Below are 16262 nucleotides of genomic sequence, written 5' to 3'. Positions count from 1 at the left end.
TCATAAACCATAGAGACAAGCACGGGGCCAGCCTGGGGTACAAAAATGTAGAGAAAGTCTAAACCAGGGGTGTCCAGTCTGAAACAGCCTGGTGTGGGTGCAGGTTTTTTGTTTCAGCACAGCACTACGACACCTCAATCAACCAATTAATTGATCATGGTTTTCAATTAAGGCCTTGATAAGTAGAATCAAGGTGTCTTAGCGCCGGACTAAAACAAAAACCTGCACCCACACCGGCCCTTTTCGGATAAGATTGGACACTCCTGGTCAGAACCAGCGGTTCCCAACCCTGTTCCTGGAGATTTACTGTCCTGTGGGTTTTCACTCCAACCCCAGCAAAGCGCACCTCATTCAACAGCTAGACATCTTCTTGAGCTGCTAATTAGTAGAATCGGGTGTGCCAAATTAGGGTTGAAATGAGATTTCCAGGAACAGGTTTGAGAACCACTGCTCTAAATTCTGTCTGAATCCGCAATCTAACCTGGACGGGTTGTCACGGAAATTGGCATAGCAACTTCATTGCCCAATCAGCGAAGCTGGAGAAAAGTAGCATGCCTATTCAGCCTAAGTTTTAGGGCATGAGCTGCACTTCGGGAAATGGCTTCAATCTCTGAATCTTCCGCAGACAGATTTGATGTGAACTTCGGACAAGTTTTTTGAGTAAGTCCCTTTTCTTGTATTTCCTGAGTTTTGCTTGAACGACAGGTACTCACTACCTTCACTGTCTGATTGGCTAGATTAACAAAAGCACATCAATTATTGTTCACGGTTGTCTAAACAAACACGCACACACACACACAAATAAACATTAACAGCTAAAGGAAATTTGTTGAGATAATGCGTAATCTTTGTAACTGGACAGACTGGCATTTGAGAGAGTGCCGAAAATAGGCAAAACTGTGGGGAGGCACAGGAATTTTTTGCTTCTTTAGTTTTTCCACCTTTCGAAGCTTGGGTCAACCTCAGCCTAGGCTAACGATGAGCAGATGTTTAGGCTCTGATTGGACGCGGTTCTCTGTGTGTTTTTATTGGCTGCGTGGAGATTCCAGGGCCTTTATCGTGCTGATCCTCTCCTTCTGCAAGCCTGGAGCCTGTAAACCACCCACTTACTGTACCATAACCATTTTGGGGCATAGATGGAATCTGTCCCTGGGAGCTAGCGCTGGATGAGTTTCACCATTTTCCTGTTTTGTTTTTTATATAATCTGACAGGGCTTTGAGGGTTTTAAAGCTGAATCACATGATCCTGGGTTAATTTATTTTATCTATATCACAGGGAGTAAATATGAGTGGGATCGTTTGATTTGTTGATTAGCCAGCAGCAGGAGAATGTGATTCGCCAACTCGTGCATTGGCCACATGCCAATAAGCCAATCACGTACCTGGAACAGACAAAACATTCAATGGGCTGGTGTTAAAACGGCGTATAATGAGGGCAGTATGATGCACAGATGGCTAAATATGCTTTATTATTTGGGAAAATGAACAGATACTTGCTACGAATTAAACTGCGATAAAAAGCAATTGTGTTCTTTTGTGACCAACAATGTAGTAATGATAAGCTCTTCATGAGAGGCCATAGGCTGAACTGGGTGCCAAATTCAAGTGAGATGCATTCAGTTCCAAAAACAAAGAAATGTGGCAAATACAGACTTTAGTCATCAAAGTGGGTTGCTATCCCTGCAGAAAATGCTTAACGAATTCATAAAATGTGATTGAATTCCTTAAAAAACCCCAAAAAACATTTCAGGGAGTGGCACAAGCAAAAAGCTCCAAAAAGTTGAATCAATGACTCTGGTTTTTTGGGGGGTTTTTTTCTCTCTCTCTCTCTGAAATCTGTGTGAATGGTGTCCTGTCCATTAGCAAGCAGCTCAGTAAATTATCCTCAGATGACAGAGACTTGCAGGGCGCTTTGGAAAATGCAGGTGAAAGAGGTGCTTTCTGAAACGCGCTCCAGACACCTACTTGGCTGTTTAAAAAAAAATTTTAAAAATGAAAAGAAGAGAATTTTTTTTGGTGTGTGAGGAGAGAAATTTACTGTGTGTGTGTGTTTGGGGGGGGGGCTGTCCCAGAAATATAGGTCATATCTAATTAAGTACTTGAAATATTAATTATAAATGTATTTAGATTCGTTTTCATCAGACATAGAACAATATTGACATCACGGCTTTCCATAAAATTAATTAAATAAACACTGGAGTATTTTTTTTTCTTCAAAAAGACATACTTTTGTATGTTCCTCGCATAAACCTCAGATATGCAGTATGTGTTGGATTTAATTTCCAACACATACTGGTGTTTATTTTTACTAATTTTACAGAAACGGCAACATAAATATTGTCCATCTGAAGAGTAGCCACTGTCAGACGGAGAGCCGAGTCTGGCTACGGACAATAAAACCCTTTCTCGATCAGCTGGAGAGAGCAAAACAAAAACTGTTTGAAATGTGTTGAAAATGTCTTCGTCATTTTGCCAAAATGCAGCGGCAGTCATCTTAAGCCCGCCTCCACATGGCACTGGTAGTACACTCAGCCACCAACTCTCTGGGGAATCGCAGTTAAACCTTTTTTTTTTATTTCTATGTGGGTTTGCTGAATAATAATACTCTTGAAATGAAGATATGTACGATAAGCAAATGGAACCATATATATATATATATATAAAATATATATATATAAATAATAACAACTTTATTTATATAGGACCTTTCATACAGGGTATGTAGCTCAAAGTGATTTGACAGATCAACACAGTCATACCACAATATCAGAATAAAACCATATCACCAAATCACAATGAACCATATCACAACAATTAATATATATATTTACAGAAACAATATATATATTTCTATATATACATGTATATATTATATATTCATACACTTGTATTGTGTGTGTGTGTGTATATATATATATTATATGTGGTGCCATTTGTTGTTTTCCTTTTCAAGTGCAGAATAGCCGCCATTGGATTTCAGATACATAAATTTAATATGGGGCTAAATTACCGACTTGGCGAATGGCCTGTTCCCATGACTCAGTGTGATGACTGGACGTGTGGGAAAGATATATTTTTGGGTTTCCTGCCTCTCTGCCACAGGTTATTGAAAGTAAGGAGCTTCAGTGCGGGTGTGGTTCCCCAGTTCAGTGAGCGATTTAACATCCAGGAATGCTAATCCTTGAAGACAGCGCCTCAGACAAGATGGCACTAGACAGAACCAGACAGACAAGCACTCAGACAGAACGCAGCAGAGAAGACGCACTCAGACAGACATATTTTATTTTATTTAACCTTTATTTACCCAGGATAGGTTCGCTGAGCACGGATGCTCTTTTGCAGCAACGCCCTGCTTCACACTCATACACATTCACACCTGGGAGCTGCCCAGTACAACCACAATCCTCTATTGTTGGCCACTGAGCAGCTCCACTGGAGGGAGAGAACATTTTTTTTAGCCAATTAAATCAGGGGATGATTAGGTGGCAAGTTTTTGTGAGATGGATGGATAGATAGATAGATAGATAGATGTGTCTTTATTCATGATCAACATGGAATAAAAAAAGAACAGAAGTTTAAAAGTATTTAATGTGCTGTTTATAGTTTTTATTCAAAACCCACAAACCTGTCGTAAGGTCTTGATCTTTACTTAGAACATTTCAGTTAACGTTTTATCATCAGAAAAATGAGTGTACACGTGCTTTACCTTCTTCTGAGTCAAATTTTATTATTCAGCTGTTCCTTCATTATTCTAACGCAGACTTTTCTAGAGAGAAAAAAATATCTTTAACACATATTTTGGCCCACGGGCGGCATAATGCAACTGTTTGATTTTTTTCCTTTTCTCATTTCTACAATGGAAACCGTGAGAAGAGTCTGATTACTCAGACGAAGCTTCGCCAGGCGATGGGGATTCATCTCTTTGCTGAGAATTGTGCCAATCATGAAGCTGAGGCGAAATGAATCTCTGACCCCGGTTTGATGCTGATGATATAATTTTTTTTTTTTACTTTCTAAAGCATGCCACTGAATATGAGTCCTGACACCATATATAAGACGGATCAGCAACTCGCCGTCCTCGAGGGCCGAGAACTGCTGGTTTTTCCACCCTCCATTTGCCTGGGAGTCAGGTGTGAAGACAGTCTGGCCAATCAGAAGCACTAATTACCCGGGAGAAAAGAAAACCAGGGCTGGATTTGGATTCGAGGGCCAGAGTTGATGATCCCTGCTGTAAGACTTGACTGTTCAGAATGGAACATTTGGCTTTGCCCCTCCCCTGAAACACAGAAGGAATAGGAGGCATTTTTTTTAGTATTTACAAGCTTTGCCAAAAAGACATTTGTCATAGAAGCGAAAACACTTAACCATTTGACGAGTAGGTTTTATGGAAGGTTTTTTGTCAGTGTTCTAGAACTCCACTGCTTTCACTCACCAGTAGTGATTGCGACATCAGCATTGGAATGTTCAGTTAAGATGAACATTCTGTGATCTTAGACCTTTCGTGGTTAAAATCAATCTTAAAATGCACTTTTTTGTAGCCTGGCTTTTCAGCAGTTGTCCTATGATTCTTATTGTGTAATTTCTCTCGACTCTTTTAGTGATGTTTTATGGTTTTGTCGACCGGTCCTCTTGTCTCTGCACAACACCGACTCTTAGTTAATGTACGTGCTATTATTTCATCACTGTTATTATTATCTTTCTGTGTGTCTGCAGACTTGTAAAGCACAGCAATATATTATATGAAAGGTGCTAAGTGGGCAGTGTATAACTTTTTCTTTTTTTAAATCCTTTTTTTTATGTACTTCAAATCTGTGAATAAAATACACGCCCAGCTAGTCTGTGGGAACCTGAAATCCAGCAGAAGCAGTCCAGTGTTATTGCACTAAATTTCAACGTGTTTGACACCCACCGAGTTACTCATAAAGGCTGCCTCTGGCTCCTGTGCTCACCATAACGTCTGAACTGTGGTACACGCTTCACGATACATGATTCATATAGGTAGTGCCTGAATGAGTACAGTAAAAAAAAATCTGTTGTTTCGCTGTTGTTCCCTGTAACAGCAACCAACGCTAATTTTGAATGTAAATTGGACTGTACCATTGCAGATATTTAGTGCAGGACGTGATGCACTGGCTATCAACAGGCTTGGCAGTACACTAGATGAGTGTGACAATCCAATCGTGAAGGAGCTTTAAAGAAATTTGAAATTCCCCCAGGTCGAACGTGACATCAAGAAAGGGGGTGGAAAGTGAACTCGGCTGAACAATTTAAGGAAAATACAGACCCTGTTGTACAATTCTGATTTCAACAATTCAAATTTAAATGCGTCATGCAGTAACGACATGCCAGAAAAAAAGCACACCAAAAAGCAATAGATGAACCATATTTCAGTTCTATATACATACATTTTCACATCCATATCTCCCCCTCCTCTTATCCTCAGACCATTAAGGAGCAGATGGCATTTTTACTGAGATATTTTAATTTTATGAATCGTTTTATTGGCCTATAAAAATGGGGCATATTGCTGGCGGTCACGGCAACACCAGAAAAGCCCTAGTAACCAGTTTTCATGAGCAGGATGTCAGCCCAGTGCTACGGAAAAATGGACGGCAATTTTCATGAATCATCCCAACAATTTCTAAAAATTGTTTTGTTTTTCTTTTTTTTCTAAACCATTATGTATCCTTTCAGAGATGGAATTGTATCTCTTTATAAATGACATGTAACGTAGTCAAAAAGGGCAAGAGATTCAGCGTCTGAATTCAGGTAATGCAGGGTTCACTTTTCTGAACAGGTGATGCTCCCGTGCAGGCCATCTGATTGGGCAGAAACGTTGCGTTCTGTGCCTGGCTGTTTATGCGTATCCCCTGACAACTGTTGCCGAGCCAGCAGGAAACCAGGCGGAAGAATTCAGCTCCCTGTCAGTTAAGGTTTGCCAGCCATTGTCAGTGAAACCAGCTCTCTTTCACCCCGTCTTCCCCAAATCATTTTGTAATGAGAAACTCTGTAAACCGTTTTTTTATTATTTTATTTTTTTCCCCTTCAGGAGATTTTTAGATTTTTTTCCTGGTCTTGCTGGAATAATGATAGCATCTCAGCTCTCTTTTTTCCCCCTGTGTTTTAGAAAATAGAAGAGTTTTTTTTTCTTTTCTTTTTTTTTTTTTTTTAAACAATAGTCCATCAGAAAGCAATTACAGGCTGGGGAATGTCTGTTTGCAGCAGGGACAATGGCCAGCATATACATCATTTCAGGCCCATTCAGCTCCATTAGGGCCCTGTCAGACCTGTGCCACTGTAAGTGACTTCTCCAGCTTGCTCAGAGATAATGGGCAGCTTTCTCTCCAGCGTACTGCCTGTTAGGAGAAAAGAACTGATCTATGCAAAGAAAAAAAAAAATATATATATATGGTGGGAGATATTTATAGCCAGAGGTGTGCTGCAGGATGGCAGATGACTAAGATTTCGGTGAAAGGACCGCTCCTTAACGCCTTAATGCCCAGCCAGTTGAGCGCCTCTCAACTGCTGGAAGTATTTGAGGTAGAATGGCGACATTTTAATATTTGCTCGCTTTGCAGTATCTGCCTTCGAGCTCCGATCCTTCGGCTTCATCGACCCAAAGCTCTCTGATCTCTAATTACCTTAAAGCCCAATGCATCGTGAGTAGCGAGTAATTTAGTGGCTTTGGAAGGAGAAGTAGAATGTTTGTGTAACTGATGGATGACTGTATGGAAGAAAAGATTGAGAGCTGCTGGGTGGCTCACCTTGTTAAGGCACTGTTCTCATGCATGGATCGGCCCCATGGCAATCACCCCCCTACAATCTTGTTGATATGCAGTTGTAGTGCATCGATGGACCCCACAGCAAAAAAACAAAAAAAAACGTTATCAGAAACTACTGGCTGCTTCCCTGACATTTTCCGCTAGTTTTTCTTTAAAAAATGGTTAAATTGTAATTCCATTAAAATATAGATAATCTTTTTTTTTTAATGTGTTGAAAATATAAATGGGAAAATATGACCTTCACGAAGCATCAAGGCAATTTTTTTAATTGATGTTTTGAATATTGAAAGCAGCTTAGTCATTAAGTGTGAAAATAAATGTACTACCCGGGCTATTCTTCATTTAGAGACAGGGTACAGCTTTGGTGTTACACAAAAGTATTTTCCACGGAGAGTCAAAGAAAAGCGAAAGGCTCTGTTGTAGGAGGTTAATTTGCTTCATTGTCAGACGGGAGGAGGAAGATCCAAGTGAGATACGGCTTTGTGGACTGACGTGCGGAGGACAGGGGTGGGAAAGAGCATGTGGGCTGTCTGAACCAGCCCTGACCCTCCGGCCCAAATCTAGTGCGTCGGTTACATAAGCACTCTGACACAAAGAGGGGGAAACTGTGAGACTGGTCATAATGGTAGTAATGTTGTGGTGTTTGTGTGTGTCTGTGTGTGTGTGTGTGTGAATGTTGTGTGTGCCCTGCGGTAGATTAGCGACCTGTCCAGGGAGTATTCCTGCCTATCGCCCAATGCATGCTGGGATAGGCTCCGGCACCCCCTGCGACCCTGGCCAGGATAAGTGGGTATTAGATAATGGATGGACACTTTTAGATTTAGCGAAACTATTTGTAAATGTGAAGGATTGGTACCAAAATCATTCCTGCACCACAGATGAAATGATATCTGAAATCGCGTCACAAATTTCGCTGATGATAGAGGATTTCTTACTTTCAAAGAAATGAAACGATGCTAAAACATGCCAGCATGCTGGCTGAATGTGCATTTCTGCTTATTTATTACTGAAAACTAAAGGATAATTATTCGGGTAACACGTGGTTGTATATGTTTCTTCCGTCCTGTACACCCGTGTTCCCCCTATCTAAAAAAAAAAAAAAACTTCTATATTATTCTACACATTTTAGATTCTTCTTTGGAATGAATGATTTGCCACTAGCTTGATATTGACATTCTGCAGCCATACTGCTGCAAGAACATTATTATTATATTACTACTCTGTTCCCTCACTGCATACACCATAAAGCATAGGCGTAATTTAATAGTGCAGAGCGCAGTACAGCGCCCCAAACCTTGGTCTTTGTTAAACAGAACAAGGTTGCAAATCTTTTCATTTCTTTCCATCTTTTATTGGCCTAATAAAAAGCATGAAATGGTCCATTTAGGAAGAAACCGAGGCGCACGCTCTGTTCAAACTAACATCCATCCGCTCGTATCCGTCCATACGGTGTTTCAGGGGCACGAAGAGAAGTGGGCCTGTTAGTGCCTCCTGTTCATTTAAATGAATCACCTGAAGCATCTTTTCTCAAACAGAAGCTAGTTTTGAATGGGACAGTAGAGGCCCTGATTATATAAAAGTTTTGAAGAAGTCGTATTGGTTTAGACTTAATTAAAAAAAAAAATAATAATTAATTAAATTTAAAAAAAAGAAGTAAAAGCTTGGCTCACTTGCCAGGAGCATGATGACAGACTCAAATTTTTACGGAGGAGAAAAAAATAAAGGCATTTTGAAAAATCAAGGTGCCATTTTGTCTCCCGACAGGTTGTTTTGCCTGGTGGAGCCTCACTATCCATTATCGCAAGGTCGTTTTTCTGAGAGCAAATAAAAACAGAGGAACAGGATGATGTTGTGGAAACTTTCGTTTGCACAAAACCTTGTTTTCATCGATGTCTTTCATCTCGTCTTCATCATGTCACCTAGGTTAAGGATTTACTTTACTTTCTGAAGGATGGATCCGGTTTTATTCTTTGCTCAGCTTTTTATTTCGAAACAACAATAGCGCTGTCGTCCTTTGCCATAATCCCCGATCCCACAGAATGTGGAAGAAATTTCTCAAATCCACTAATTGCCCGGTTTTCGAAACGCAACATGAGGGGAACGCATTCTGCTTTAGCTTAGCGCCGCGGTCGTGTTCTTAGCTGAAGTCGAATCAAAGCCTTTGCCCACCTGCCACTTCAGAATCAAAAACCCCTTTATCAAGGACCGGCAGTCTGTTGTGTTTCTGATTGCTTTATTCAGCTGCTTATAATGTCAAAGCTCAGGATTTCGGGGGGTTCAGTTTGAACCTTGTCAGCATGCCACAAGTGGAAAGCCCAGTGGAAGGTAAGATCTGAAAGTTTTCTCATTCCCGCCCCCCCCCCCGTTACATTACATTTATTTGGCAGACGCTTTTATCCAAAGCGACGTACAAAAAGCGCATTTCACTTTCTATTTTTGCCCTAGCATCTATTTTTGCCCTAGCAACCAATTTGTTTTCGTTTTTTTTTTGCTCCCATCAGCTCCCGTTGCTAAGCTACGAGTTGTCAAAGGTGGCCATCCAATCCTAAACCGGATAGGCTCGTTGGTCTTGTTTGTTGCTCTTTTTGTTGTCACCCCTGTGCCAGTGGCGAGCAGAAATTTGATAGGTGCAAAATCACACGGAGGGCAGCGCTGTCAGCGGTTGGTCGCCAGTCGACAGTAATGACAGCTGATGGGTCAGGCCTGTTTTTTTGTTGCGGCCTTTTTATTTGCCGTCAGATGCGTTCGGATAGCGCCGGAGCACGAGACGGAGCCTGAAAGCGCGTGTCTGACGCCAGACGCGTGAGAAATGGCAAGCCTGTGTACTTATAGATGCCAGTTTATCTAGTTTGTTTTTTGGAGATGTGCTCATAGATGATAGTTTGTTTAGATTGTTTGTCAGAGATGTTTATAGATGCTAATTTGTCTAGTTTGTTTGCTGATGATGTGGTGTCCAGCACCCCAGAAATAGACTGAGGAACCCCAAGGATGAGACGGCAACGGCACGTTCGGTAATTGACATGTACGGACCAGTTTGCACACAAAGCCTCGGCTCAGCACACACAGTCCCGTCGCGTTGGTGGGTAGGCCTCAGGCCTCATCCTCCCCCCATGCTCCTGACACACCCATGCAGTCCACTCTAGTCACACACACACACACACACACTCACACACACACATACACACACAGGTGCATACACGCACACACACACACACACACACACACACACACACACACACGTGCATACACACACACACACACTCACACTCACACACATGTGCATACACACACACACACACACACACACACACACACACACACACACACACACACACACACACACACACACATTCCAGTCACCAATGGCAGTGTCTTACACTCCTCATGCCACGCGCGTGCAACACAAACCACCTACACCGCGCTAAGAGCTGACTCATTTCGGCTCATCACCGGCCGGGGTACTTCCTGCGGGTACTTCCTGCACCCAAACCTGCACTAGACCCGCCCCGAGCCCTAAACTGGGTCGTTGTCCCTGACAACCCTTGACCACCCTCGACCACCGAACAACGTCACCCAGCCACAGAGCAGTTTCTCTGTACCGACATTGTTGGAGATGTGGCTATAGATGCAAGTTTGCTTGTTAGTGGTGTGTTTATAGATCGTTGGAGACGTGGTTATAGATTTGAGTTTTTTTTTTTTTTTTGTCGTGCTTATAGACGCTAGTTTGTCGGTGATGTGCTTATGATTTCTAGTTATCATGTTTATTGCTGGCATGCCTCCCCCACGCCCTAATGAGTTGGGGGGTCCATGCAGTATCAACATTATGCCCTTCAAAGGCCTCTTGAATTGAATGAACTGAGGTGTTGGCGCTGTTTCATACGACGCTCAGGAGGAATGGAGCCTGGCAGCCAGGATTCAGCTGCAGATCCTGAGCGGGGCGTTGTCACAGCTGTTTCTCTGAATGGAGATGGCGACTTAAGAATTCAGCGCGGGATTGCGCCCAGTTGCGTAAGTCACAGGTTCGTCTGGCCTACCTGCTGCAGACACTCGCTGTTTTAGCTCTGGGGTGTCCGGTCTTATCTGAAAAGGGTCGATGTGGGTGCAGGTTTTTTTGTTTTAGCCCAGTGCTAAGGCACCTCATTGAAGACCACAATTAGTTAGTTAATTGAGGTCTTCAATCAACACATTGCTAAGTAGAATCAGGTGTCTCAGTGCTGGGTTGAAACAAAAAACTCACAAAATCCAATACGAAGTATTAATGTAAGTTTCCTGGACCAGGAAATCTATAAAGTAAAAAATGTTTAAAGTACTGATGACTAAATATACTACACAAATACCATCCCAGCATTCATACCATCTCAGGCCCCGAGATAGCTGATTCCCAGCATGCATTGTGCCATGTACAGATCGCAGGGGGAATAAAGCTCCTTGTTTAATTTGGGCCTGAGTACATCTCAAATAATTCATATTCCAACAGGCACCAGCAAATACATTTTTAATATTTTATGTGAAAGGCTGTGTATGTCTGTGAGTCACCAGATCCGTCTCGGTCTTGGGTCGCTGAGTTATCCTGAGTTGGATACTCAGCATATTTAAGAGAAAAGCCTCCACTTTCTCCAATCAGGAGAGACAGTACCTCCTCTGAAATATCCTACCTCTGCCCCAACCTCTGCTACCTTGCTGATCTCTGTCTCTCTCTTTCTTTTTCTCTCTCTCTTCGTCTCTCTCTTCCTTTCTTTGTCTGTCTATCTCTCTTTCTCTGTCTCTCCCTCTCTCTTTCTTTCTCTTTCTGTCACTTTCTTTGTCTGTCTGTCTGTCTTTCTCTCCCCCCACTCTCTGTCTGGCTCTCTCCCTCTTTCTCTCCCTCTGCCTCTCTCTCTTTGTCTCTCTCTTCCTCTTTCTTTGTCTGTATATCTCTCTTTCTCTCCCTCTCTCACTCTCTCTCTCTCTCTCCCTCCCTCTCATTGTCTCTCTCTCTCTCATTGTCTCTCTCTCTCTCTCTCATTGTCTCTCTCTCTCTCTCTCTCTCTCATTGTCTCTCTCTCTCTCATTGTCTCTCTCATTGTCTCTCTCTCTCTCTCTCTCTCTCATTGTCTCTCTCTCTCTCATTGTCTCTCTCTCTCTCTCTCTCTCTCTCTCTCTCTCTCTCTGTGAAGTCGGGCGGGTGATGTTCTCGCGACGTCGCGGCAAATTTCACGGCTGGGTGCCGAGCCCTGGCACCGGCTTCCCGATCACGTTTTGAGAACTCATTACCAGGCCCCCCGCCCCCCCCACCCCCCAACCCCCAACCCATATGACGTCTCTGCGGGAGTCATCGCGCTCGATGAAGCGTTTATCTGTACACGCGCACTGACACACACATCCAATTGTTTTTTTTTGTTTTGTCCCCTTCCTCAGAGAGGGAGGCAGTGCACAAGAATTCATGCCACGGCCTCGACTCTCTGGGGGGGGGGATTAAAGTCTTCTGGTACAGGAGGAAAGATCTGGATGAGGGATAGAGGTTGGGGGAGATGGGGGTGGGTGGGGTGGGGTTACTTACAGGGGAGAGGAGGGGAAAAATAAGATGGACCAAAATTCAGTTGTGACATTCGCTTGACAGCAGGTTAATGGTGTTCTATACTCCCATGAAACTGTGTGTGTGTGTGTGTGCACGTGCCTGTGCCTGTGTGTGTGTGTGTGCATGCGTGTGTGTGTGCATGCATGCGTGTGTGCGGATTAATTTGCCTATGCCTGCATGTGTACAGCGTGTGTGTGTGGCATGTAGATGACAGTGTTATGAGCCATGGGCCGACAGGTAGCCATTTCATTTTGGCAGAGCTTCAGCTGTTTGTGGGGGGGGGGGTGGATTCTCCTCTCATTATTAAACACTCATCTCTGGTCTCCACGAGAGGCCCAGGAAAGGACAGCTGGACATTACACTGGGGGCAGAGAGACGGGGAGGGGGTGGGGGGTGGAGCAGTGATCAGCTATCCCACAGTGCACTGCTTCGACACAAATACTCTCTCACACCAGCTCTTTCAGCAGGCAGGCGGGATGCCGCGCTGAGGTGTCTGGGATAGCTGACTCCTTACCTGCTGCTGCAGCTCACGAAAAATCCCACAGGCACCCTGTCTACCCGAAATGGAAAAACCTTGGGGGATTTTTTTTTTCCCATGAGTTTTTTATACATTTTCCTTTTTCATTTCCAAGAATAGACCAAACACACTGCATTAAGTGGAGAACTGTACCACATTGCAGTTCTTCACCCCAAGCAATGTTGTGGTAGTTTCCCCAGTCCAGGAAACAAAAGATAGATGAATAAGACTGCAAAATCAATACCTTTAACACGACTAAATATAAAAGATAAAGTACCTCATATGACTCAGGAGGATGCGCTAGCGCCTGCTAGCATCGCGAGTCAGTCTGGATAATAGCATCCGGGGAATCCATGGAATTTAGCGCAAACTGAAAATCAATGAACACATGCAGAATCACATAAAGCCGTCTGAAACAGAATAATAATAATAATAATATATAAGAATACATATGTGAATATAACCGTAATAATATTCTGGGCCGTGCTGAGACTTCTTGGAGGGCATATGTTGCGATCGTTGGGTGGGGGTGGGGGTGGGGGGGGAGGCACTGCGATCACAGATGGAGGGGGGTATGGGGGGGTCATTAAAAATGTGGTTTAAAATAAATAAATAAAAAGCTGCTGCTATTATAAAGGCATAAAGGTGCTCCTCCTGCTTCGGGACAGGGAGCACATGCTTCAGCACATGCCGGGGTCTACCTGCACATGTGGGCGGGCACAGGTGCGGAACTCCAGTCCCCGAGGGCCGCGGTGTCCGCTGGGTTTTTTTTGGGGGGGGTGTTCTCGGCGCAAGCGTTTCATTTCAGTCACTGATTGGCTAAGGAATCCACACACCTTGTTCTCAAGGCCTTGATTGGCAGCTGATTGAAAGGAGAATGCGCAAAAGAAAACCCCGCAGACACTAGGGTCCCGCTTAGGTTTTATTTTGAAACCCCCTGGTGTACAGTGAAGCTAATGGTGGCCTATTACTGCTGGTTCTCAACCCTGGTCCTGGAGACTCATGTGTATTGTACTTTTTGTCACCAACCACAGCACCACGTGTTGTATTGTAAAGAGCTGCTAATTGTTCCTAATTAGACGCTAATTGTTCTTAATTAGACCTTTTATGTTCAATTAAGGATGATTTACCCTCTTCGAGCCACATTATTGCCAGAAATAACCGTCTATGTCTCATAAAATAAATGTCCCATATTCACATCCCAGGAATTTCATTCGGTCAGACCGACTTATGCTTTCATTTACTGTCCTGCATGCACATAATTCTGATTGATTCAGTTACAGACTGACAGGTGAAATCAGCCGGCTCCCATTGGCTGAGAGTGTGGGCAACGTGAAACCATGTGTGTGAAATGAATGGAGTTTACTGACCGCAAATGGCAATGAGCCAAACTTGCATTGTGTTAAAATAAGTTTAACCACATACTTTTGGCCAAACTAAAACACATTTTCAACGGTCTTAATCGATCGAGTGATTGGCTTTGAGTAAAACCAGCTTACACAGTGGGCCCCCTGGACCGGGGTTGGGAAACACTGGCCTAATAAACCAATATTCAAGGTGGTCCCTTATTCACGGACAGGCCTACTGGATGGATTTTTCTGCTTTTTATTTATGTAGGAGTCTGAACTGTGGAATTAAACATGGGGAAAGCTTTTGGTTGGACGCATCAGACATTTAAGAACCGGCCTTAGCATAGGGCAGAGGTGTCAGACTGAACCCCAAGGGGGGGGGGTCACGGTGTCTGCAGGGTTTTTCATGGTTACCTTTTCAAGCAGCTGCCAATTAAGGCCTTGAGAAGGAGCCGTGTGGATTCCTTAGCCAATCAATGACTTAAATTAAACACTTGTGCAGAGAACACCACAAAAAAAAAAACCGACACCACAGCCCTCCAGGACTGGAGATTGACACTTGTGGTATAAGGGCATTGACCTTTGTTTTCCTTTACATTGCATTCATTTAAGAGATGCTCTTATGAAAAAAACAGCTTTCCATGGAAGAGAAAATAAGCTCATACTCCTGTGTAATATGAGCAGCAGTGCCAGACCTTGACAACAGCGTTCCACATCAGTGAGTATAAATGCAACTTGTATGTGACTGTATATTATATTTATATAACAAGGAATATATCGTTTGTTTTTTTTTGTTAAATAGAATGGCTCTGCTCTACACAATAGTCTGTTGGTGACTACACTCTTAGAAAAAAGGTACCATACAGTACCTAGAAAGGTACAATCGCTTGTCACTAGTACCTTTAGGTACAGTTTTGTACTTGTACCCTTGTGTACCTTCATTTCTTAGAGTGTAGGAACAGTCACACCATAGTGCACCTTGGTAGATCAGGAACAGTCACACCGTAGTGCACCTTGGTAGATCAGGAACAGTCACCTTCCCCCCCACGCCCCCCCCTTCCCCCCCGCTGATCCCCGACCGACCCCCCGTGTTCACCTCGGCGCAGGAACACAGGTGTTCCACCTGAAGCACACCTGCTGCGAGCGTGCCGAGCAGCGCACCGGATCGATGGTGTAGAAGCTCAGAGATCCTTCATTAAAATGAAAGATGAACTACCATGTTCAAAATACAAGAAAATACAGCTATTGACCAAGTGTGTAGCTCAAATTGCCGTTTTTTCCAAGATTAAATAACAAGCCCTGTTCCTTCCCCCGAATACTACACTGTCGCCTCGCCATTGTGAATTTCGCCCCCTTCCTGGAAAACGGTCTGAGCTGCTGGTCGCTGTTTCGATAAGGAAAGACGGGGGGAGGCTGCTTTGGCCCTTTGATCGACGCTGCCTTTGAGGAGACTCCAGTAACAGCGCAATTGTTCCGATGTGATTATCCTCTTAATCAGTTCCTGTCTCTCCCCCATTGGGAGGATGGGTCGGGGGCCAATCGCACACGTTGTGTGTCACAGAAAATCCCCCCCCCCCCCCCAATCAATCAGGACAAGAGCGCATACAATATGTGTAGAGAAGATGGCTGTTTCGTTATTGTGCCTGACATGAAACGGATCTTGAATGTGATACTCGGGCAGTTGTTTCACACTGATTACAGTAATTCTCCTCACAACACACTGTCTCCCATGGTGTTTTGGGCCCCCGTATCTTCTGAGAATCCTGCTGCTTGGCTCGCCGCGTCTGATTGGCTGTTCTCACTCCGTCTCTCTTGATCCTGCTGCTGCTTGATCCAGTTCAGATTTTGGCCACTGAAATCAATGGTTCTTACATCCGTTACCGGACGGCTGTTGGTCAATGGAGGGTGTGATTATGTGTGTGTGTAAGAGAGACTGAGAGAGAAAGTGTGTGCGTGTGTGTGTGTAAGAGAGAAACAAAGAAATATTGTTTGTGTGTGAGAGAGAGAGTCTTTGTGTGTGTGTGTGTGTGTGTAAGAGAGAAACAAAGAAATATTGT

At 43.6% G+C, this 16262-nt stretch overlaps 1 long non-coding RNA gene across 1 annotated transcript; it reads left to right on the top strand.

Moving 5' to 3' along the window:
• Window positions 1–227: 227 nt before the first annotated feature.
• LOC135249836 (uncharacterized) lies at window positions 228–4857 on the top strand. The gene is made up of 2 exons (XR_010328794.1): window positions 228–660; window positions 4020–4857. It is a non-coding gene; the product is annotated as an uncharacterized LOC135249836 (long non-coding RNA).
• The last annotated feature ends 11405 nt before the right edge of the window (window positions 4858–16262 follow it).

Source organism: Anguilla rostrata, chromosome 3 (assembly GCF_018555375.3).
Source record: "Anguilla rostrata isolate EN2019 chromosome 3, ASM1855537v3, whole genome shotgun sequence".
In the NCBI taxonomy this organism is placed as follows: domain Eukaryota; kingdom Metazoa; phylum Chordata; class Actinopteri; order Anguilliformes; family Anguillidae; genus Anguilla; species Anguilla rostrata.
Note: the sequence above shows the minus strand (reverse complement) of the source record. Positions and strands in the feature narration are given on the sequence as shown.